Raw genomic sequence first — 24,386 nt, 5'->3', positions numbered from 1 at the left:
ACAGAACACATTAATATACAGATAAAATGAACAAGACAGAAGAAGTAGAGAGAAAAAGATGGGGATGTAACAGGGGGTAGAAGAGTAGGCAATGGGGTAGAGGAGGCTAGGGGTAGGGGAGGTCATAGGCTTGGGTGAAGAGGTATGTTTTGAGGCAGGATTTGAATGTTGTGAGTGAGGGTGAGTGGCGGACAGGTTGGGGGAGGGAGTTCCAGAGTCGGGGTGCTGTTCGGGAGAATGCTCTGTCGCCAAAAGTTTTGAGTCGGGATGTTGGTGCAGTCAGGGTGAGAGAGGAGGAGGATCGGAGAGCTCGGGTGGGGCGGTGGGGGATGAGGAGGTCAGACAGGTAGGGGGGGGCAAGGTGGTGAAGAGCTTTGAAGGTGAGGAGGAGTATTTTAAAGTTTATGCGCTGCTTGATGGGGAGCCAGTGGAGAGAGCGGAGAACGGGAGTGATGTGATCACGGGACCGGGTGTGGGTGAGGAGGCGGGTGTGGGTGAGGAGGCGGGCAGCGGAGTTTTGGACCATTTGGAGTCTGTGGAGGGAATGGGAGGAGATGCCAGTGAGGAGGGAGTTGCAGTAGTCAAGGCGGGAGGAGATGAAGGCATGGATGAGGGATTCAGCAGCGGGGAGGGTGAGGCAGTGTCGGATTTTGGCGATGCGGCGGAGGTGGAAGTATGAGGTCTTGACGATGTGGCTGACATGGGGAGTGAAGGAGAGGGTGGGGTCCATGATGACACCGAGATTGCGTACCAGGGTAGAGGGGGTGATGGTCGAGGTGTCGATGCTGAGTGAAAAGGGACCAGTTTTATTGAGAGTGGATTTGGTGCCAATGAGGAGGAGCTCTGTTTTGTCACTGTTCAGTTTGAGGAAGTTGAGAGTGAGCCATGATTTTATTGTAGAGATGCAGGTTTCAATGTGGCTGAGGGGAGGGTTTTTGGTGGATTTGGTGGTGAGGTATATCTGGGTGTCGTCAGCGTAGCAGTGAAAGTCCAGGTTGAGTTGGCGGAGGATGTGACCAAGGGGGAAGATGTAGCAGATGAAGAGGAGGGGGCCGAGGACTGAGCCCTGGGGGACCCCTGCGTTACTGGGGAGAGGGTGGATGAGTGACCGGAGAGGGAAATGAACTCTTGCCTGTTGGTGAGGTAGGATGTGAGCCAGTCAAGTGCAGAGCCCTCAACACCCAGTTGGCGCAGCCTTTGTAGGAGGATGGAATGGTTTATAGTGTCAAAGGCTGCGCTGAGGTCTAGTAGTAACAGGATGTTGAGGGCCCCGGAGTCTGCAGAGGTGAGGAGATCGTTGAGTACTTTGACCGATTTGGCGGCTTGGAGAGCGTCACGGTAGGAGGAGATGTGTAATTTGAAAGCTTCGGCGTGGACGGTGAGGCGGGTTCTTTTGAGGAGTCGTTCGAGTTGGCGGCCAGTCTGCTTCATGGTGCGGAGTTCAGGGGTGTACCAGGGGGCGGGGTTGATGTATGAGACGGAGGAGGTTTTCCAGGGGGCTAGGGAGTCAAGGGAGTCGGAGAGGGTGGTGTTGAGCATGACAGCATAGTCGTCGGGGGAAGAGGGGGGGGAGTCAGGGGGGAAAGCAGAGGATATGAGCTGGGAGAGCGTGAGGGGGTTGACTGACTTGATATTGCGGTAGGTGATGGTGCGTTTTTTGGGGTTGTGGGGCGAGGGTAGGGGGGCGGAGAAAAGGATGCAGAGATGATCAGAGAGTGGGAAGGGGAGGGGGTGGGGCTTAGATATGGGTAGGAGAGAGGAACAGACTAAGTCCAGAGTGTGGCCTTTGGTATGGGTGGGGAAGTCAATATGTTGGGTGAGATGGAAGCAGTCCAGGAGAGAGAGGAAGTCGGATGTCAGTGGGGCGTTGGGGCAGTCAATGTGGATGTTGAAGTCACCAGTGAGTAGGAGGCGGGCAGAGAGAGAGGATGCGATGGTGAGGAGTTCAGACAATTCAGTGAGGAAAGAGGGGTGGGGCTTTGGGGGACGATAGATCAGGATAGCGGTGATAGAGTTGGGGAGGGAGAAGGCGAGGTATTCAAATGATGAGATGGATGGAAGGTTGAGGTTCAGTTCAGTGATGGATGTAGATTTTTTATGAATAACAGCAAGACCTCCCCCACGCCCGGAGAGGCGGGGTTTGGCAGTGTAAGTGTAGTTGGAGGGAGTGGCTTGGTTGAGAGCATAGAAGTCCAGGGGCTGTTGCCATGTTTCACAGAGGAGAAGCAGATCAATGTTATTGTCCAGTAGCAGTTCAGATATAACAGGTGATTTGTTGGCGAGGGAGCGGCAGTTCAGCAGTGCAAGGGAGATGGATGGGGGCGCGGAGATGGATGGGGGCGCAGGGGTGGGGGGGCGGAGGTTGCTGAGGTTGGCAGTGCGGCAGGTGGGGATGACGGGGGGGCGAAAACTAGTCCAGAGTGAGGGGATAGGTGAGCCGTCGTTGGAGTGTTGGTTATGGGAGAGACCAGAGCCCCTGTGGATGTAGCGGGGCCGGCGAAGGATCCCAGCTGAGCTAGCTGCAGAGGCAGCAGCAGCTGGGAGACGGTGGTTATGGTTGAGGAGGTGAAGGTCAGCAGCGGTGTAGGTGAGTAGGCGAGAAGTTGGTGGAGCGGTGGCCTGGAGGCGTGGGAGTGATAGTCCGAGGAGGAGATGGAACGTAGCAGCAGATGAGAGTAATCCAGTTAGAATGTTGGCGGTGGCTAGAGGCTGGTTAACTAGAAGCTGGTGGGCAGAGAGTTGTGAAAAAGCGGCAGTGGACCGGGTGTTGAAGCTGGTGGAGTGAGTGGCGTTGGTTGCCCCAGACCTTGTCTGCACGGCAGGGAGGCCCCGCGATACCATGACGGACCTCCGCAGGTGTTAAGCCAGCTGTTAGCTGGCGGCTAGGGCAGTAGATAGTCCAGGAGTGAGGGAGGAGATGAGCGATGGACGGTGCAGTAATGTCCGATGAAGTTAAGGAACAGGGATGTAGACAGAAGACAACACAGAGACGCGGGAACAAAACAAAACAATGGAAACGACTAACAAAACAAAGACGTTGGGACAGAAGCGGCAGTCCACATACCAGACGCCGGCGTTGCTCTAGCCCAATCAAGACGCATTTGAGTCCAGTTTTGTGACCAGATCGCCCCCGTCTGTGGAGCGGGGAAAGCAGAGAAACGGGGCTGTACCTTGGTTGTATGGGGCTGCTTTTCTCCGGGTGGAGCCGGTGCCCCGCTCTCCGTGTCTGCTCCTGTGGCGGGCTGGGGCCACACCTTCGCCCAGGTACAGACCTCCGGGGCGGCGGGTGCGGGAGCGCGGAGCCGGTGTTCGGGCGTGGAAACGCCGGTGCAGCGGAGGAGAAGCGGCGCCGCTCGCTCGTGGTGCGTGCGGCTCGTGGTGGTGCGTGCCGCTGTTCTGTGTTTCTTGCCAAAGCACTTTCAATCAAGCAGCAGTGTAAGTCAGATGTTCTTCTGCCGCTCAGGGCCAGAGTTATGGCCTTTGTTTGGAGAAGACTTACGGCCGAGGCCGGTAGTTTTTTTCCGGCCTCTATAGCATGCAATACTTTACATCGAGACATTTTAACATTTGCTCCACGACTCCATTGCATATAAAGGTTGTGTGTGCCTGTTTAGTGCATGCTAACCCTGAAAGGCCTCTTGTGGATGTTTACTGAGGGGAGAGTTGAAATAGGGCAGCTTTACGGGCCGAGCGTCTCGCCTGCCACTGACATAATGTCTAAATGCTGCCTCCCAAGTTCACACACACCCAATACCTGGAGGTCAATGCACTTAGACGCTGCTAGTGAGAATTCTGACACCCAATCTTTCCCTTTGTGGGTGCCAAACACAAGTGCAGGGCCTAATTAGACTCTCCCTGAAGCGTGTGAGTGTTGTATGTAAGCTGTGTCTCGGTCGAGGGATTGAAAGATTGGAGTTTAAGTTTGCTGTGTCCGCACTTGCTCACACACTCAGCACATTCACTGTCATTAACACGCCGCAGCTGTAACATTCAAAGACCTTATCACCATTCGTAATCGTTTCTCAGATAACACTCGGGTGCATTGCATTGTGGGCTTGTTTTTTGTACGGAAGTTAGATGTTCCAGAGGCCTCGGGCGTAGGGTGTAATTGTGCACTAGTTATTTTAAGGCGGGATGTAATGGATGTTAATGCATGTTTTTGTAAGAGTGAGTGTCTTTGTTTTGGGTTTTGCAAAGAATTTACTCTGTGATTATCGCCAAAAAGAGGAATAAGAAAACCTAAACAAAGCTCTAACCAGGAAAAGTGAGTCAGCAACATGCTGATTCAACATTCACTCCAAATGAAAATTAAAGGTTTTGGAAAGCTTGAATTGTAAAAATAGAATCTTCTGACTTTGCAAGCTTCAAGTTTAGAGGAACAGCTTTAACAGCATGTTTGGTAGACTGAAGCAAATTATATATATATATATATATATATATATATATATATATATATATAGTACAGAGCCAGAGGAAGGAAGGGTTTGAGACGCTGGATTGACAAAAAATAGATTTTCCTGTATATATTTCACTAAAATATAATTAACATGATTATATCTTTGCCATTTTTTAGCTGAAAGTGTTATCTACTTTTTTAATTTGTGGGCCCAAGCTTGTTGAATTTACAAAATAATGTACCTTTATATTCTTGAAAAAAAAAAATGGTGCACAAAAACACAGAAAGGGATTTCTGTTTGGAATGCAGTGTTACTTCCTGTATTTGTTCAATGTTTATTTTTTATTTTTTCAGACATCTGGCAGGTGTAAAACTATGATAAATATTTAAACAGGAAACAAAGTCATAATTAGAAAAGCACGAATGCCTGTCATCAGGTCATATAAGTGAGCATGCTTTGGTCGACTGGAGCGCTCTTCATTCTAAAGTGCAGTGCACAGAGAGATTTATAGTGTCTCTACATAAAGAGTGCATGTGGTTCAGTGCTTGTGTGGGATGTCCCGTCTCAGATGCCTGTTTGACATGTCTGAACTCTAAACATGAAGGACTGAGTTAGACCTTTCACCACATGCATACGGAATGGGAGACTTGATATCATGAAAGTTATGACTTTGACAAACTATTTTTACCCAAATATTCAGCTTTGCAAAAAGTATGATTTAATAATGTATTCAAACACATAGCAACCTAAGTTGCCCTGGGGCACACTATGAAGATATGGCTACTCTTCTGCTTCTCTGAAGATGTTCTACTCTTCTGCTTCTCTGAAGATGTTCTACTCTTCTGCTTCTCTGAAGATGTTCTACTCTTCTGCTTCTCTGAAGCTGTTCTACTCTTCTGCTTCTCTGAAGCTGTTCTACTCTTCTGCTTCTCTGAAGCTGTTCTACTCTTCTGCTTCTCTGAAGATGTTCTACTCTTCTGCTTCTCTGAAGATGTTCTACTCTTCTGCTTCTCTGAAGATGTTCTACTCTTCTGCTTCTCTGAAGATGTTCTACTCTTCTGCTTCTCTGAAGATGTTCTACTCTTCTGCTTCTCTGAAGATGTTCTACTCTTCTGCTTCTCTGAAGATGTTCTACTCTTCTGCTTCTCTGAAGATGTTCTACTCTTCTGCTTCTCTGAAGCTGTTCTACTCTTCTGCGACTCAGCCAAACGCGTCTTGTTGTGTCATCTCACAGTTCTGCCAGGATACCTTTAGCTAACGTGTCCCAAACTCCTAACTTTAACCAAATACCTGAAACCTACCCTAGCACCTAACCTTAACCTACCCTAATGAAAGAAAATATTGCAAAATATGCTTTTTGTTTTTATGGAATAACTGGTTTATGTAAAATAATAATAATCCCGCCAAACACACAATTTGTGTCTCTGTTGTTCAATAGCTGAAGGAGGAACATTTTATTTAGTACTGTCTATACACTGGACCCTTCCAGCAGTTAATTAAGAATAGCTTTTACATTCTACCCTGTTCATCTGTAACTTTGGCACGTGGCGACAGCGTGATTGTTGTTTATTGTTCAAAACTATTGTGGCCTGCGTGGTCATTTTGACGCTGGTCGCTAAAGTGCTACACATGCTAACGAGGCTCTGGTGTTACTCTCATGTGGTCCAGTTGTTGTCAGTCACCAAAAGAGGATTTCCATAGTTTGTGATGTTTGGAGGCTCACGCTAACTCTCCCATTGAAAACGCATTAATGCTAATACAAGGAATGATACCAGGCTAATGGAACACAACAATTTGTTTGCAAACTCTGTAATGTTCTATTCACCTTAATCCAAAAGCCCATACGACATAATCCTTCTTTCGGTTGGATTAGTTAAAGGCGGTATGGACGATTTTTCGGCGATTTGAGAACGCAGGTGGAAGTTCGCATGCCACTCCCCCGTAAGCATGCCACTCCCCCGTGCACATGCCACTCCCCCGTGCTCATGCCACTCCCCCGTGCTCATGCCACTCCCCCGTGCACATGCCACTCCCCCGTGCTCATGCCACTCCCCCGTACACATGCCACTCCCCCGTGCTCATGCCACTCCCCCGTGCTCATGCCACTCCCCCGTGCACATGCCACTCCCCCGTGCTCATGCCACTCCCCCGTACACATGCCACTCCCCCGTGTGGACTGATACAACACACACGTGTGTTTGTTTATTAGCGCAACGGATCGCATCACATCTCTCGTCTCCCGTAGATTTCTGTCCACTTCTGCGTCAGCTCGAACTGTCTTTCTCCGTCTTCATTTTGCCCCGTGCACTGAGGGAACTATATTATGATAGATCCATGCGCTTAGGCACGCGGAAACGTGGGGACGAGCCTGACTCGGCTGCAGGTGAGCGACAGGTGGGTTTTATGATTGATACGTGGCAGGACAAATGACTTATCCACGCCACGAGGAAATATGATAAAAAATTTGCTGAAAAAAATCGTCCATGCCACCTTTAACATGGGGCTGGGGCTGACCTCGAATGAAAATAAGTTTTACATAGACTAAAAAGACGTTTTTGGGCCGCCCAGGGAATCGATGCATTGTGGACTTGTTGGTCACAGGAACATTGGATATTGGATAGTGATACTAATCAACCTACTTTCTAGCACATTGTAGTGGCGAGACTTTCCCCTCGTTGTAAGCCGAAGGTGTTCTCGCTGGACCGGAAGTGCCATTACAATGGAAGTGGCGATCACGTGGGAAAGTGGAAAGGAAAAGTGGGTGGGGCGGAATAAGGTCAATACAGCAATGGGTGACGGAACTAACCCTAAATATACTCGGCCCTGGAAAGGAAAGATGTAAAATTTGAATTGCCTTGGAAATGATTTACACTAAAACCCTTTAACAATGCTATACTAAATCAAATGTCATGTAATCATTGAACCAGATCACAACCACTTTCTACATGTTGGACTTAAAATATTTAGGAGACTTAAGGAAAGTTGGCCAAAAGAGGGATGGCTTTTTCATCTGCAAAGGAACAGAAATGGTCCAATGATTGACCCCTGTGGGACTCTTGAACTACATTTAACTGTAATACCCACAGTTCTGCAGATCTCTACAACAAATGATGAATGCTTCCATAAATCTAGACAAACAATAAGCCACAGTGTCACCCACAATTCAGCAGCACATTCTTTCAGTTACCTCAAATACCATCTGGACCTGCCGTTTTTCCCGGACTCATATTTCCATACACCATTATCAATCACTGCCAGCGTAGTTTCGTGAGGCATAGAACAGACGGAGTAGAGAGGCTTTAGAACGATACAGATGCATGAGGAGGGGTGGGTTGTCTAAAACAGTGAGAGGAAGAAAGCAAATGTATATTGATTTTTTCTAACAGAGTGGTAGGTCTGTTGTGAGGAGTGAACAAGACGTCTGTAATAAAGGTACATTGTAGTTTTTGACACTCTGCCACTGATTTAAATATGATATATAATCAAAGTGTGAAATTGCCACTACAGAGCATCCACAAGTTGAATGTTGATTAATGGGTAAAAGCATGTTTTATTTTATTGATGAATAAGTAATAGTCTAGGAGTTTGCCAAACAATATATTTATGAGAAAATATGAATGCAGACTTTTTCTGTGTCCCTGATTGTCCAGAAAAAAAATAATATGAATGATCTGGTGGCAAATTAAGGGCCCTAAGACGAAATGTGCACAGGGCCCTCAAAGAGCTAGAAATAGCCCTGATTCAAATGCTTGGCTAGCTGTTTCTAGTGCTTCTTAGTGAAACTGTATCGCCCAAAGAGACCTTAAAAATGATTAAGATGAACCAAAACCAGACCATTTTTTCCCTTCCCTTGACCATTTGTGTACAGCTTAGTTTCAGTCAATTGTAATAATGTGCATCTACTCATCCATCCAATTCAGTCCATAAATCAGCCCTGAACAGCACAGCCTCCGCACACATGGTCCATGTCTGGTCAAACTCCTCTGAGGTCAGCTGTGATTGGCTGGAATCAGGGTAAGGATTAAACTTGGAAACACGAGTCCAGTGGAAAAAAAGACAAGACAAACTCCATGGTCAGGCAACAAAAAGAATGTTCTGTCCAAATCTTAGGTTAAAATTCCTATAAATAGATCACTCTTTTTTTCTACCAGGATCATCATAGCACATTTTACAAAATGTTGTATAGGAAGTTAACCCACAAATGTCTAATCAGTTCATATCCATATTTGGCACAGATTGTCCATCTAGTTTATCTTTACAAAACTTTCTACATTTTTAAATCATAAGTGGGTATAATTGAATAATTATAATTCACATTTTAAGCCAGTTATTCCATTTCTTTACTATCATTACAACTTATAATATCCTTAATAAAGCATGAAAAAAGACTGAATTCATAATGAACAAATAGTGTATTCAGAATGATTCAGGGTTAAGAGTTAGTGTTAGGGTCTTCATAAAGTATAAAGTATATATATAGTATATATATACTATATATACACTATAAATTTGACTGTATTCATGCCTCTTTTTCAACCCTCACTATCCTCCGGGCGACTCCCGTCTGTCCACACGTGGTCAGTTTGATGGCTTCCAGCTCCAGTGCTCCTTTGATGAAAAGAAGACTGGATCAGGCTCTTTGGGGCTCAGGGTCAGGAGAAAAATGAAGAGTGGGAATAGAAAAATGTATACTGCCACATGAGAAGACAGAAAGAGACCGACATCTTCACCAGGGTTAAGGGTTTGTGATGAAACATTGGACTTTCAAACTGAAGGTATAACCCAGAAATGATTTGCTAATCCATGGACACTGAGACTATGTTCACGCTTGTCTCACGTCCTGATGTGGGGACGGTTTGGTCCTGCTCTACTCCTGGTTCAGCCATGTTTTCTCCAGGTTTTGCTTTGGATTTTGTCCAAGTCTAGTTCCGATTTTGATGTGGTATGTGTGTCCAAACAAGATTGTTATTTTGCGTTTCAGTGTTTTTGTGCTAAATTGTTGCCCTATGCTCAATCTACCCAAATTACAACTAAAAGGTTTATAAAGTTTCATTCGAAATGAGACAAGGAATATTTTGTGTATTTTGCATTCAATGGACACCGCAACTAACAAGGGAACTAGACTGCCTTTGCCAGTGATGCGACGCTCAGGACCAATGTGTTTATGTTACTTTAACGTGAAAGGTTTGACTTGGATATACATTTTGAAAAAAGCCTAATCTTTTTTTACGTATTTTGACACAAATTTACTCAGAGCAAACTCAAGAAACAGCATCAAAACAGACGTCAACACAAGCAGTTATATATATATTATAATTATTTCAAAATGTTTTTTAATATCCTTCTCAGTGATGCATATTGGAACTGGAACTTTCGAACAGCTCTTTTAAATAAAGTAAAATAAAAAGTACCCAAGATCTGATAATAGTACTGAGGGTGTCATAGTACCCGTGTCAGGGAGAGCTTACCCAGAGCCACAGCTGAATCAATGTATGGATAGTTTATCTGTCAAAAGCGCAGTAATATTTGAATGATATGCAATATGCAATGATGTTAGAACAAATTATCTCCATTGTATGAATTTGATGACATCTTGGTCGCCACTGCTTTGTCAATAGTCTTTATTACAGCGTGAGGCTCGAGGCCTGTATGGACGAGATAACTGCAGCATCGTCCCATAACTCAGATATCGGTGCAGATGTGTCGGCAAATTGATTGACTTTCTCAGAAGGTTTAATTCTCTTGGTAATCAAGTTCTCCCCATAAAAACATGCGAGTAGAATATGTTATCCAGGTTTGTCATGTCTAATTGTCCATGATTGGGTTTTTTCCTTTCATTGAGAAGCCTACAGCAAATCTGTCAGTGAAAGGATCTGGTGTGTAGTTTGGACTTTTAAGTAAGGATTTTGCCATTTGACACAAAACAAAGTCAGTGATTAAAAGTCTGTCTTGTTCATGTTCAGGACATTTGTATTGAAAGCCATTTTTATTTTGTTTTTGAAGAACAAGCTAGTTTTTTTATAGCCATTTTAATGTATTTCTTTTTTGAAAGATCATTTAAAAAAGAGAAAAAATCGACTCAAAAATCAAGTTTGATCAATATAATACTTTAATTCTGGCACTCTTAGTCCACAATCTCAAAAAAGCATTTGTTGTTATTTGTTGTGCTTTTTCCTCCATGAAAGGAATAATTTTCAGAGACATGTGAATCTGGACACATTGATACAATCACATGTTAATCATTTGATAATTTTGTGATCGACATTTATAGTATGTTTTTGTATTATATGTTTTTTTACAATGTTTTTGGTACTTTCAACAATATGTCCCTGAAAAAACTGAATGAATATTGAAAACAATGTGTCAGTTTTTTTTTTAAATGATTATTCACAATAAACTCATAACAGTGATATCAAGAGTGCCGTTTCCATGTTACGAGGAATCCATTCCCCATTCGTCAGCACGTTTGCCATTGATTTGCCTTCAGCTCATGCCTGAACCTCAGAACCATTATCCGCACGGCAGATAGAAATTGCACCGTAATATTCCAAGCACGGCCTAATCATTTTAATACCACGTTGTCCCCCATGGTATGTTCAAGCTGTTTTCTGCTGACTGTCAATGTGGAAGCAATAAATAGCCAAAGCGAGCTGGGAATTTACTGCACCTGTAGAAACCAGTGCACCATGTCTTAATAGGCTGCAGATGTCAGTGGATTTACATGAGGTTAAATCACATGTGGTTAAAGAGGCCAGCCATTGTTCTGTACGAGAGATTTACCTTCATTTTATTTTATACACATGCAGCTAAATATCAATTAATTTCATTGAGATTTGATTGTCCACTAATGTATTTTCATATTTAACAAGGCAGTCAATCAATCACACGATAACAGTAAAGTTCTCTATGCATTATGCTGGATATTTGCATTTTACACTTTAGCTTTGGTGCTCCTGATTTCATACTTTTAAATGAAACGGAAATACAGTTCAGCCCAGCAGCTTCAGAACAGCATTCACCACAGGAAAATCCAAGTGCGCTTTTCATCCGATTTGTCTCTCTCCAGAAAACAGTCGGATCACTCTCCGTCTACATGTAATGAACAGGTGCAAACGCAGCATGATTTTTGGACATTGGCGATGGTTTCTGATTGTAGGGAGGACATTTTGTGGCTCAAAATAGTGAGTCACATTTCTCACAGTGAAACAAGGACAAAAATGTAACTAAAGCTGAGGACACGGTACATGACTTTGCAGTTGTGAGAAGTTTAGAATGTTGAGGAGGGTCCACACTACACCACAAACAACGCCAGAGTCTGCAACAATTATACAGTTCAATGTATTGAGTTTTCACTGGTTAAACAGTGTCATGTGACCCCTAACCAACCAAAACAGGTGTTGTAGAGCCGGCAATGCAAGTGATGCTAACTTACTGTATGATCTAAAATGGACTTTAAAGTGGGAAAGAGGTGAATAAGTTGGACATGTGGACAAGAGGAGTGTTTGTTTCAGCTCTGGTTGTAAATGTAAAAAGTTTTGCGTTTTCTGTGATACTAAAGGCGCAATGGACGATTTTTTGGCGATTCAAGAACTCAGGTGGAAGTGCTCATGCCACTCCCCCGTGCTCATGCCACTCCCCCGTGCTCATGCCACTCCCCCGTGCACATGCCACTCCCCCGTGCTCATGCCACTCCCCCGTGCTCATGCCACTCCCCCGTGCACATGCCACTCCCCCGTGCTCATGCCACTCCCCCGTGCTCATGCCACTCCCCCGTGCTCATGCCACTCCCCCGTGCACATGCCACTCCCCCGTGCTCATGCCACTCCCCCGTGCACATGCCACTCCCCCGTGCACATGCCACTCCCCCGTGCTCATGCCACTCCCCCGTGCACATGCCACTCCCCCGTGCTCATGCCACTCCCCCGTGCTCATGCCACTCCCCCGTGCACATGCCACTCCCCCGTGCTCATGCCACTCCCCCGTGCTCATGCCACTCCCCCGTGCACATGCCACTCCCGCGTGCACATGCCACTCCCCCGTGCTCATGCCACTCCCCCGTGCTCATGCCACTCCCCCGTGCACATGCCACTCCCCCGTGCACATGCCACTCCCCCGTGCACATGCCACTCCCCCGTGCACATGCCACTCCCCCGTGCACATGCCACTCCCCCGTGCTCATGTCACTCCCCCGTGCTCATGCCACTCCCCCGTGCACATGCCACTCCCCCGTGCACATGCCACTCCCCCGTGCACATGCCACTCCCCCGTGCACATGCCACTCCCCCGTGCTCATGTCACTCCCCCGTGCGGACTGATACAACACACACGTGCGTTTGTTTATGATCGCATCATCTCTTGTCTCCCGTAGATTTCCGTCTCTTCTGCGTCAGCTCGAACTGTCTTTCTCCGTCTTCATTTTGTCCCGTACACTGAGGGAACTATATTATGATAGATCAATGCGCTTAGACACGCGGAAACGTGGGGACGAACCGCACACGGCTGCAGGTGAGCGGTAGGTGCGTTTTTGATCGATACGTGGCAGGACTAATCGGCCGCCCACGCCACGAGGAAATAAGACTCAGATTACTCAAAATCGTCCATTCAACCTTTAATTTGATGTTTAGGCAGGAAAAAATAGCATTGTTTTTTTCTGTAACGATAAAATTAGGACGTTTTAGCCCAGACACTGTTTTTAGTGTCCTCCGTGTCTGTGAACATCCTGCTGCACCGGAGCACGGCAAAAATCGGGATTTACCACCCTGCTCCTAAAGACGGATATTCAGGATTGTAGTCACAATAGACGTGCTGTCTCACGACTTTAAATCCCTCATGAAACCTATCAAACTTACACGACTGACAGGAGTCACACCACACATTTTTAAAATCAGATTTAACCCATTACTACTTTCTTATTGACCTTTTTTAATGTTATTGATATTTTTAGCAGCTCAGCACCCTCAGGTTTAAATCTCACATAAGTTACAGAAATATTATCGACATTATCTTAGGAATTTGTTCAATGTTGGACCAAGTTTGTTTTGGGGGTCCCTGCCCCTAAAGTACTATTCTCAGGCCTGCCCCTGCAGCAGCTGCAGCAGCAGCTGCAGCAGCAGCAGCGGCAGCAGCAGCAGCAGGTATGTTTTTGATGAGGCGGCAATGTTAGAAAGACATGGTCAAAAGCACAACATATTTAGAATTATATTTGTCCTTCAAAACAAAATGATATGGCTTTGAAAAATAGAATACACACTACATATGCCAAACAGTTTAACTTCCCTTCTTTATCGCTGTTTTCTAATTTGATGTGGTTGTGTTCTTCTTTGTTGTTTAAATGTTCATTTAAAGATTCCGTTTAGTGGTGAACCTGTGCTCTCCTCAGCCCCTGATGGTGCATTTGTGATCAGACAACAGGCCGGTGTCTGTGTCGTAGTCAGTCAATTACCCGGAGGAAAGAGCTGTCCTGAATGGTTATGTGTGATGGGCCCTCTCCAAGCAGACGTCAGCCCATCCTGAGCCCATTGTGTGAAAAGAATCATTTAAACAATTTACAGAGCAAATAGAGCCGTGTAACCCAAAGCGGTGTAATGTCTCTCCAGGGAAGCGCTTTCAAACACAATCAGAACCACAGAATTTGTAAAGAACTATTTTGACAACCTATAGTGCTTATAGCTCATTCCTGGAATTCTGGAAAAGTTGTGTACACAGCCAAGAATACTGGGATCCAAATATTTATCTTCTATACCATTGTTTTAGAAATACAGGAAAATACAGTTGTATTCATTGTAGCCAATGGGAAAAAACAAATGTTTGTTAAAACGCAGAATGAGTCGCATCGAGATCTGATTTCAAGTTTAATTGTCTATAAGTTAACATGTTAGTAGTATGAGTAGGATTTGTAATGGTTGCTGTATAGGTTAATAGTTTACAATTAACTAGTTAATTATAACTGCCGTCTGCTTGTTTCCATTAATATGACAATGCTTTTCCAGGAATGTTTCTTAGCCCAGCATTAAATGTTACCATTTCCATGGCGACAAGCAGGTGACATCACCAAGCCAAGTGTGAGGGGACGCACTTGAAAAAGCAGGGTAAAACCCTTGTACTTGGTTAAATGCTATTTCATGCAGGACTAAGAAACATTCCAGGAAAAGCCGTAACATCTTGAAATTACATAGAAAGTTATAAAGTCAAAGATTAGTTTACATATTTTGTTTTATAAAAATGTGTATGTTACAAAAGCTTCTGTTTGCACAGCTTCTGCCCTCTAGTGGTCGCCATGGTTTTAACACAAGACACACTTCACAGGGTCATTTTACAATTCCACTGCATAGAACCAATGTAGACTAACATGCTTACATTGATGTACTGATGACATTTCATGTAGTGCACTGGATCCTTTTATAGAGCTATTATAATGTATTGATTTTATCGTAAACTAATGTCCCCTTGGACCCAAGGATGAATAGTCATTACTTATGAAAGGACAAATGGGATCACTAACACTTTAAGACAAACACTTGTTCACCCTAAGGACAAGATGCCGACCCAAAAACAAAGCAATGTAGTTTATTCTGTCCAATGCAGTGAAGAAAAGTGTGAAGAGCGTTACATAGTGAGACTAAACAGCCTCTGCACAAGAGACTCTATCAGCACAAAAGACACTGGAGTTCAGGACCACAGAGCGCCGTGCATCTTCATCTTAAAGCCACAAAGCACTCTATCAAAGACAGTGAGGTGAAGATTCTAAGCAGGAGAAGAGATGGTTTGAAAGAGGAGTTAAGGAAGCTATTTTTGTTAAAAAAGAAAGACCTTCTTTAAACAGAAATGGAGGGCTAAGATTCAATCTTCCTGTAGTTTATAATGGAATTTTGATTCCCTGGAGAGGTAGAGGACCAGGACATTCGGATGCTAATCGGGTCCTCAGGGAGAGTGAGCCAGGGACACAAAAGGGAGACTAGCCCATTAAAGGACTGATAGAAACAAAGAGGACTTTTTCTTCTACATCAGGAGGGCCCGCCTGGTGGGCAGGGCTTACCACAGAATAGAATAAATATCTGAGTTCCCGGTGGATGAGAGTCCAGATGACTATAACTGAACCTTTTTCTACAATGGGACTCTCCTGGACGAATGAGGGATTACACCGACTGCTCTACTATATTAAGTCTTCCGTTTTACAGCAAAGTATGATAAATGTGTTGAAGCTTTACAGTAGCAAATGGCTTTCATTTCGATCCTTTGCTTTTTTACGAGACACATACCGCATCTGGACCAAAGACCTGTTCTCGTTAGCCTAGCCTAGCTCCTAGGCAGCTCCCAGCACGTTTCGCGCGGTAGCCCTTTGTAATGCGTGTAATAGAATAAACCGATCATCATTTTTTTATTAGCCTTCTGTTCTCCATTGTTGCTCGGGTCTCATTTCCGAGGCTTTTGTTTTGGCAGCCGAGAGGTTAATGTGCAACAGCAGGGACGATTCAGCTCCTGACGTGTGAACAAAGCACAATGGCAGCTCTGTATTGGCCCTTATTTATTCAAAGTCACTTCCTCCCTTAATAGTCGGATCTACTTTCGCCACACGGTGGGAGAAAAAAAGTAGGTCACGGAGGAGTCATGTTTGAGGTAATAGACTCGGAGGTGGGGCGGGGGGGTTGCTGTGATCATCTGATGACATGGTTAACCCGGAGACTGGGGTCATTCACAAGGCACTGCAGCAACGCGTTTTACAGTAAGAGCGGATGTGAGCGTACAGGAAGGATACAGGGGAATTGTGAAGGAAACCACTGCTGGTAATTACTGGACCTGTCACCTTAAGAAGAAAGTATGATAATAATAACAGTAATGGTTGCTATTATAGTGATTTTTATACACTTCCATGGAGCTGAGCGTCACTGAGTTGACCTGACCTTACATAAATCGTTACATTGTCTGTGCTGAAGTGGGAGATTTTACAAGAAAAGCTAGTTTTAGCTGAAAAATGTGCAGTACTCGTCTCTATGAATATGTAATTACTTGTTTTTACATGTTTTTATTGCACAAAAATGCCTTCAAAAAAAATATTATTACATTCTTATTGAGGCTGACTCGCCTCTCCACAGATCTGACCCGTTAATGTTGTGTCTGACACAGCAACAGATATTTCTCAAGCATGAAACAAACAGGCTAGTTTTTGTAAATACTTAACAGCTGTCATTAAATTTTTACATGTATATCATTCATTCAAGTTATGCATTCCCTTATGCACTTACAATTTACAGAAAGCTTAGTTTGTGTCTGATAAACTAAAATGCATAGGTGAAATAATATAATATAGAAGTAAGTCCAAGTCACAAGAGAGTCCGGGTCACGTGGTCAGGAAGGTCAAGTAAGTCAAGTCAAATCATACGTGTGTCCAGTCGTCCACTACTATCTATGTTCAAATCCATTTAAACTGCAGTAGCAGGATTTTATATTTTGATCCTGAAACCAACAAGTTGTATTTTATAACTTTTGACTGTGTGGATTTTTATGACATATAATGCAAATTTATTTGAAGATTTAGAAATGTGGCTGAATGTCCAACGTTTAGTGCCAAGAGGTTAAAACATTGAGACAATAATGTTTGTACAGCCTGAGGAGATGATTGTCGTCAAATACATTTCATTTGATTGAAAAAGTCTGAACGTTTTTCAGTGAGTGGGTCCCCTATGAAGCCCCAGCCCCTGTATGCTCCGATCCGCCCCTGTTCCCCCTGAGGTTCCAAACTGAGTGGATTGTGGCTCCAGAATGATATAATAATGCACCTCACAATTCTAATTACAGCTATAAAAGTCTGTGATTAGATATTTTTGAATGAGATCTCGGACAATACTTTTCTGTAAAGATAGAGGATGTGGATTAATTGGGGTTATATTCTGGTTTCCTGTGCACAAGTAGTGAATGTTGTGTGAATAATACACTTCTGATCACAATCCTTAATGTCTTCACTCACACACAATAGTTTTAATCCATGCACACATTCACGCCCATCCTCCCCTGAATGTACTGAAGCACTGCAAAAACTAAAATCAGGCTCATATAAATACAATTGCACCTCATGCGCATTATAGCGCTTTAGAAATGATTGGCCTGTAAATCCCAAGTCATTCCAAGTCATTAGTCATAGTCATAGTCAAGTCTCAAGTCACAAAGGGCAAGGCCTAAGTCAAGTCTTTGTGGTACATTAGTCAAAGAAGTCTCAAGTCATGTGACTTGACCAATAAAAACTACAATTACTGCGTGTCACAACTATATATGAATTGTTCTCAAATATATAAAAATAAGCTCACTTATGTTGCTGAAGCTTGGCTGAAGTGGACAGCAGCTTCTTTTAGAGGTCTGCACATGCGCTCTGAGGACCACACGGCCTCAAACCCAAGGATCTGTGCTCTAACCACGCTGAATAAAGCTGTGTGGGAATCAAGCGTGTTTGCAGGTTGTGCCCTAACTGAGCATGTGCAGAGGAGAAGCAACAGCAGCATCAAGTTTCAACAAACTTAAAAACTATATTTTAGAGACAAAGAGTCTTTGTAGCTCTGGCCCTGATCACGTTTCTAATGATTCGACGTTAGAAACACGAACAGTCATTTAACAACATAAAACGCTAATTTATCTAATGAATCGGTTGATGAAGTCAACTTATTTAATCCCCTCAGCATCTGTCTCAGGTATGGGAGTTTAGCTCAGTATTATGGGCCTTTGCCCTTCACATGGGAGGCCTTGCTTCAAAGCCCCCTCTTGTGTATTGATTGAGATCGTGTTTGTTTTTTTCATTTATGTGTAATCCACTACATATTGAACACCCCAAGTCTGCTCGCCCATCCATAAAAGTCACCGCAGGCTACTGGCATTGAGAGCGCTCATAAATCAAGCTGATCTCCAAACTGGTGCAATCATAGACAGTAGGGACGATGAACTAGGACAATAATGATCAATAGAGATGATAAACTAATAATGAAGAATGGAGATGAAGCCTGACAAGTCTGACAAAACCAGGACAAAAACCATTACAGCTTTAGGTCTGAACCAGAACAAAATCAGGTTTAAACCACATTTTTTTGAGGCAAAAAGGCCATAAATGTCCTACCAAAATGTTCTCAAAAGGTATGATTTATTAATATGTCTAGTACATGTGAACGAGTATTGCCATGGTAAGAATACCAAATGGAATATTGCACCTTGATGGACCTGCTTTAGTAAAAGGAATGTATTCCGTGCTTTTGACCTTGAGGGCTCTCTGTTTAATCAAATCTTGGTTTTCATGATGCTCTCTGACGGGCTTACGGACTTTCTGCTTTGATGCAAGTGAACAAAAGGTGCACAGAGGAGGAGGGTCTTAAGCTGAACCAAACAGGAATGCACTTGGATTGTCCCCCTGCGCCGTGCAATTACGCCTGATGAGAGCGCTCGGATTAAGCAGGATGCAGCAGGACGGAGGCTGGATCAAGTCTAATTAGGCCCGTGAAGGTCTCTGGAGCCGTCGTTCATCAGTGGGTCAGGTTTTTTGTGTTTAAAAGGTAAAGCCTAAACAAATGTACAAATATATATCTTACTAAGCTAACACACGGTCATTATTAGGTCGTTGTTATCGGAATACTTTGGTTTAGGGATATATTTGGAATTCTTACCTTTATTTGTCTGTATTTCCCTTTTTGGGTACCTAAAGTAGATATTTAAAATGATATACAACTTGAAAAGTACTTTTTCAAACAGAGTTTGCAATCAAGAAAGTGTTTTATAAATGTTTTTTACAGAATCACAACAATATAAGTATTTCCGCATTTACAATTATATCTATTTCAATGTTTTTGTCTACAAAATTGTCACTGAAATATTTGACTATGTAGCATAGTTTATTAGTTTTTTCATATTTTGAAAAATGTGCCAGAAAATCCATTCATATTTTAGTACGTTGTTCTTTACGTTTATAAATGCACCTTTTAAATCTTTGATGGACATGTTTCCACTTTACCTTTAGTGTATAAATAATGTACCCTTTCTGCCCATTTTGTTTCTTCCTTTATTCTTTATGAGTCCATGTGCTACAAGCCTCTGTAATAGACTTGTAATTAAAACATGTCATTGTGATGGAGAGCCAGGTCTTAATAACATAAAAGCTATGGGCGTGTTTCCTCCTGAGCCAGCACATGGACATAAAAGCGGTCAATCAGGCCCCGGCCACTGCCACGAGCCGTCACGACTACAACGACAACAGTATTCAGCAAAAGCATTCAAGAAATACTTACAGGTCTGAGAGGAGAGCCTAATGGAGTCATCTGAGGACAAGTCTTGTAAACAGCACTCTTTTGTCCGGCCTCTGTTGTCTATTAGTGTCTGTGAGCCGGACGCCTGCTAAAGGCCCAGACCAGTCCTTACAGTAGCTCCAACGTGTTAGCCACCAAACACTGCATGCTAGAATAAACCACATTACTGTGTGAAGAAGTGTTTCTGCAGGTGGTGTTGTTGTTGTTGTTGTTGTTGTGCATTTATCTACTTTATTCTTTAGACTTTATTCTTTCTTTTAAAACGTCATGCATGTATAGTGACTGATAGTGACTGATGGTGGCTTCAGTGGTTGAAAAAGTATTACATTTTGTAACTTAAGTAAAAGTACAGGTACAGTATCAGAGTAAAAGTATCACATTAAAAATCTACTTAAGTTAAAGTATTTAAGTAGCTGATTTAAAAATATTACAAATATTTCACACACATTTTAAAAATTATGAATGGGTCAAATGTTGTGGTCTGGGCGGATTTTGGAAGAAACAGAATTAATGTCTTAATATTTTGCTCAACTTGAACTCAAAACCATCAGGCAGAATGTTTTCATGAATGTGATAGAATCAACTAAAAAGTATTTTTAGTCGTTGTGTAGAATGTTCAGACACCTGCTCTCAATTGTTGTGAAGTACAAAAAACAGATTATTTTCCTCTGAGGAGCTCTCTGCACCAGGAGCCGTGGTTGGTAGCTGCTGGGGCCTGGCTCGTGGGGACCTGGTGGAGGTTTGGGGCCTCATCTCTCCTCTGGGCCCTGTGTCTGTGTCCTGAGGCTGCTGGGGCCTGGCTCGTGGGCCCCTGGTGGAGGTTTGGGGCCTCATCTCTCCTCTGGGCCCTGTGTCTGTGTCCTGAGGCTGCTGGGGCCTGGCTCGTGGGGACCTGGTGGAGGTTTGGGGCCTCATCTCTCCTCTGGGCCCTGTGTCTGTGTCCTGAGGCTGCTGGGGCCTGGCTCGTGGGGACCTGGTGGAGGTTTGGGGCCTCATCTCTCCTCTGGGCCCTGTGTCTGTGTCCTGAGGCTGCTGGGGCCTGGCTCGTGGGCCCCTGGTGGAGGTTTGGGGCCTCATCTCTCCTCTGGGCCCTGTGTCTGTGTCTTGGGGCTGCTGGGGCCTGGCTCGTGGGCCCCTGGTGGAGGTTTGGGGCCTCATCTCTCCTCTGGGCCCTGTGTCTGTGTCTTGAGGCTGCTGGGGCCTGGCTCGTGGGCCCCTGGTGGAGGTTTGGGGCCTCATCTCTCCTCTGGGCCGTGTCTTATGGTTGCAGACAGCTCCTCTGATGGGGCTGACTCGACTGGTTCACTTGTACTCAGCCGTATGAGCATGTGTGTTACATTTAGTGCTTTATAAGTATTGTTGGATTGAGATACCAATCTATTTGAACAAATGTAATACTTGTTAGCCCTTCCACTTTGAGTCGATGAGAAAACAAGTTGGTCATTTGATAGTTTGATGTCTATTTTGCTTCTTTGTGTTTGTATCGTCACATTCATCCATTACTATTTTACAAAACTCTTTGTGGCAATGCCAAGTCAACAAACAAACCTTCCCCAACATCTATGGAACCAAAATACCAAAAATAAATGACGTGTGTTTGCTTATACGAGAGCATAGCAGATGATGGGACATGAAGTACAGCGTGCACTTTCTACTTCACCTGGAGTCATATTGACTTAAATGAGCGGGATCCCTCTCTCCCTTCTCCGCTCAGACAGTCAGCACTCCAGGCTACGCTCTTCGCCTAACCCTCCGCCTCACTTATGAAAGAGGCCGTTCATTCAGTCGTGCCCGGTTTTGTTTGGATTTGGCACGCCGTTATTCAATCTGTTACGGCTTGGCAGTTAACCAAAACAAACGTTCAACATCAGAGAGTAAATCCGCCGTATGAAGTAATAGTAAGTATTTTCATTTACCTGTTGAGGTTGGTGCCAAGTTCAGGTCTGATCAAGTTGCATACGGAGAGAGAGGCTTTGTCAAATCAAACACAACATTTTCATCATCGAAAAGCGCTACATAAAAGAGCATCTGAGGAGTTTTGACATTTAGAAATGAACCCGAGTCAGTCAGCAATAGAAGGATTATGGGCAAAATATGAAGGGAAAATGGGATCATGATCAGCCAGTTAATGACCTGAGTCTGTGGACTGTTGACACAGGCTTATGGGATTGTTTGGAGGGTTATGCAGTGATGAACAACATCCGACATTTATTTAGAGAAGGTTCCATTTTGCAGAAAACCATTTGTCTATCCTCTTGAGTCCATCTTGACCAGCTCCCGCTCTTGCATCCATTACATTTAGGCCTGATCCACCAGTAGCATGTCAAGATTAACCAGTTAATCGATAATTGTGCTTATTCAGGACACAATATAATCATAAGAACTAAAACAAAACTGAGAATCGTGACTGTTTTAGAAGCAAAATGATGTAATTTCTGCTTAGTCTGGACCCGAAAAGTACACCCACATGTGTAGTGAGGTTTATGTGTTTGATCAGAAAAGATCGTACCATAAAGCTAAAATGGAACAATGATGACGTGTTGGGATGAAAGAAAATGAAAGATTTCGCTTTTATTTTGTCATGCTCCAATAATCGTGAATAATTGTTCAATTCTGACGTTTCTTCTCACAATAATCGTAACAGTGAAGTTTGATGTTGTGACATCATATCCACCAGGGAAGAGGGACCAATCACAGAGCAGCAGTTTGGTTTGAACCGACGAACCAAAACGACCGACGGCTCATTTTAGCATAAATACAGAGCATATGGAGGTGCTTTGATTATTTTCGCTCTAATGGATATGACAAAAGTGTGATTTCTGGGTTTGTTCCGTTCCTGTGGTGCTTTGCCCAATCAGCACGAGGAATGTCCCAAGTAGGTTAAGGTTTTGTTGCGTTTTGAGCGTTATCATGTTTCTTTATGTCCTCCTCAACTGCATAAATTGCATTTTGTGGTTTCATTCTCGCATCATTTGGCTCTGTCTCTCTTTCAGGAGCTCAAAATGCTACGTTCTATTGCATGTTGTCATCAGTGCTGATCTTCTCTCATTTTGATCGTTTCTAGGCTCAAATGTCGCTCAATTTTCCACACATGCACAGTTTGAGTAATAACATGTGAAAGAGCAAGAATAATGTGTCCTAAATCAACTAGAAACATCTGAATCCGTTATATTATTGGACTGTAATAATAAAAACCCGTATAATCCGCGGCCTGCCAGGGTTAGTCTCGCACAGTTCCTGCTCACTCCTCCAGTCTGCCGTTGTGTTTGGAGCGGAGAGCCAGAAAGTGTCAGGACATGGCACTGGCTGCACCCCGGCATGAATCATGTCCCACACATGTCTCACACGGGGAGGACGGAGCGAGGAAGAGGGTGGTCCCGCCGGGGAAAAGGTTACTCATGTGTTGAACGGACCAACTAACTCCCAGAGCTCAGACGTGTTCGCCTGAGCCCGGAGATCGACTCGAGTGGCTGATGAAGGCTGAACAGTCCTTAATGTGGTTGAACGTGGAGTTGCAGGGTTCAACTTCACATGTGGTTTTGGATGGAAGATGAAGTTCTGTGAGATGTGGAGGGAACCACTCTAAACTGGGCCCCGAGCAACAAATGTGGGCAGTAAAAAAGGGTATTTCTTTTATAAAATGAGAGAGTCGGCAAGGTCAGTGTTACTATGTGAAAGTAATCTGATTACTGATTACATATTACTCTTACAAAAAGTAATCAGACTGTCGATTATTTTATTTGAAAGTAATCAGATTATTTTTTGAGTGTCTCTCGTATCGTTTCAGCCCCGTTTATTCTTCAGGCTCATGTTTATGATATAGTTTCTTCTAACTCTAAGATCTTTTTGTGCGCTTCACATCTGAACTCTCAGTTTTACTCGACTTATGGGCGTCATACGGCATTATTATAATGCTGCTATCAGCTGTGCACATTGACCTTGTGTCATGGAAAAGGTTTAAGTGTGGACATGTTTAATCTTAGCGTTAGGAGCAAATATGAAGCCAATCAATCTAGTTAAATATATGAACAATCATCTTGTTTGTGTACAACGCTCTTCTGCTCTTCTGCACTCGCAGTTTGCTCCTTTAAACACTGTTTCTTACCTTGGAATGAACAGCGTTAAACTCAGAAACATCTCCACCTCCCGCAGCAGAGTCCAGGCGTTGGTTTAGTTTTGCTTCACTCTGAGATTATATATATATATATTATGTCATTTTATAGCTGATTTATGTAGATAAAAGGCATAATTTTGGTCGGATAAAGAAACCTAATAGTTAGTAGGTCTAGCAACTATAACAAAATCACTTTTATGCTTTAGTTTACTACATTACTAGTAAAGTATTCAGACTACAGTAACACTTTAAGCATTACCTTCCAACACTGATCCTGCTTTAACTTTACTACAAAGATCACTTTCTATCCAGTTCGATCTCTGTGGAAACAAGCCCTGGACTCATAACCTGCTCTACTGGGTTTGGTTATCGAATTAGACACGAAGACGGCTCTTTGACCAATCAGAGGTGAGGAACCGTGTATCTCATTCAGACTTCTCCAAGTCTTTATGGAGACGGACCCTGATTGGCTAATCCACCTGTCAATCACGCCCATCTGAACTCGAGCAGATGAAACCGGTGACCAAACTGATATCGATCTGTATGAAAGATTTATCAGAAATAAATCTTTGCAGGTAACATATCCACCCAAAATAAGAA

The 24,386-nt window shown here is 43.7% G+C and overlaps 1 protein-coding gene across 1 annotated transcript in view; it reads left to right on the top strand.

Annotated features, from left to right (window-relative positions):
* Positions 1–24,386, top strand: part of pdgfc (platelet derived growth factor c) — a 155,508-nt gene that overhangs the window by 81,907 nt on the left and 49,215 nt on the right. The window lies entirely within an intron of this gene.

Source organism: Eucyclogobius newberryi, unplaced genomic scaffold (genome assembly GCF_026437365.1).
Source record: "Eucyclogobius newberryi isolate DKJ021-1_F unplaced genomic scaffold, fEucNew1.0.hap1 SCAF_11, whole genome shotgun sequence".
NCBI classification, from domain to species: domain Eukaryota; kingdom Metazoa; phylum Chordata; class Actinopteri; order Gobiiformes; family Gobiidae; genus Eucyclogobius; species Eucyclogobius newberryi.
This window is presented reverse-complemented; position numbering and strand designations above follow the sequence as displayed.